The sequence below is a fragment of the Monodon monoceros genome, unplaced genomic scaffold (genome assembly GCF_005190385.1).
Source record: "Monodon monoceros isolate NGI ecotype Baffin Bay Population unplaced genomic scaffold, NGI_Narwhal_1 Super_Scaffold_14, whole genome shotgun sequence".
NCBI classification, from domain to species: domain Eukaryota; kingdom Metazoa; phylum Chordata; class Mammalia; order Artiodactyla; family Monodontidae; genus Monodon; species Monodon monoceros.
In genome coordinates, this window is record NW_021703770.1 from 41,526,467 (window position 1) to 41,528,057 (window position 1,591).

The 1,591-nt window shown below is 38.4% G+C and overlaps 1 pseudogene; it reads right to left on the reverse strand.

The window, feature by feature from the left end:
* Nucleotides 1-646: 646 nt before the first annotated feature.
* On the reverse strand, nucleotides 647-1,056 carry LOC114895597 (annotated as a pseudogene).
* Nucleotides 1,057-1,591: the final 535 nt, after the last annotated feature.

The window sequence follows — 1,591 nt, forward strand, 5'->3', positions numbered from 1 at the left end:
AATAGATGCTACTTTAACTCAGCTTTGACTGATAAACATAATAAAAATATTAACAATCATCATTCATTGAGTGCTTATTATATGTCAGGCAATTTACAACCCTGATGTCATTATATCCTTTCAAGAATCTTCATGTGGTAAATATTATTATTCTTATATTACAGAAGAGGAAAGTATGTTTAGAAATACTGAATTAGTAATTTGCCCAAGATTACATAGGCAGTTCAGTGTCAAAACAGAAAGCTGGGATGAGATGATGAGGCCAGCACAAAGGAAACATTTACAAAATACAAAGGTGTAACAGAACATGACAAGGCAGGAACTAACGGGACTGAATCAGGTATTCTTTGGAAGCTGAGGGAAGTAGCAATAATTTGATATAATGTTGCAGATGAAAACAGAGCCAGATCATAATGGACAAGCATCACTCCAAGAATTTTGAAGTTTATACTGGTTTTGACCCAATATTCCAAAGAATTGTTTATTAGGTCTGCACAGAAATTGGTGGAAAAGTTTGAGATATTAAACGTTCCTTATTTAGTAATTTCTTATTCTTTAGACTAGTGAATTTATTGATTTATTGATTTATATTTTTTGAAAAGCACTTGTTAACATTTAATGAATCTTCCACCATGTGGCTTCAAGCTCACAGGACACAAGCCCCACCCACATCCTTAATCTTCTCCTCAGCTCTTCTGCTGAAGAATTTGGCCTTCACGATGACAGGCTGCTTTGGGAGCTTCCCCTTCCCCAGAACTTTGTAGTAGCCCAATAGCACCATATAAATGATAGGAGCAGCTCCAGTCTTGTTCTTCGCAGCATTTACCCAAGTCTGCTCACTGACCAAGGTCCATAATTTATCAAGGTTGACAGTTGGGCAGAAATTCTGGTTCCTCTTTAAGTGGTAATGCCTCATACCGACTTTCTCAAGTAGCCTGGGTGGTATTTGTAAAAGGTGATCCTGTGGCGACGCATGCCACCAGCATTACCCTGGACTTCTGATTGCTTCCGGTGTATGCCGATGTGGCCGTGGCCGTGGCCGTGGCTCACTTGGCCCCTAACAGACTAGAGAATTTAAACAAGTGTTTTGTCTATGAGTTTGTGAAAAAGACTGAGAAGGAAGGAGAGGGAGAAGGTTTAAAAGGGTTTGAAAAGCAGTGTTTCTACAGAGAGCTTGCGCCCTCTTAGGTTTTTTGAGATTTAAGGGATGATCCATGAACTAATATTTATTTTCATTCTACCATATATCAGAGAATGGGCTTGGATTTTCACATGTCAACTCAATGATCCTCACAATCATCCTGCAAAGTAGGAATATTACCTCCATTCTGTGGTTGAGGAAACTGAGCATATGAGCTAAGGATCTTGCCAAAGGTCACATGGCCGTCAATAGCAAAGTCAGATTTTAAACCTATTTCAAGACTCAAGCTCTTTCTAGCTTAAGCTGCTTTCATTTCTTGAGACAGTGTTTTCCAACCCTTTAGGTCAAGACTTGAAGGATCATGGAATCAACTTAGTGGTTCTTAAATAGCATTTGAAAAAAATACAAAGACTAGAATAAAATAAAATAAAGGGTATCAGAGTGCACTAC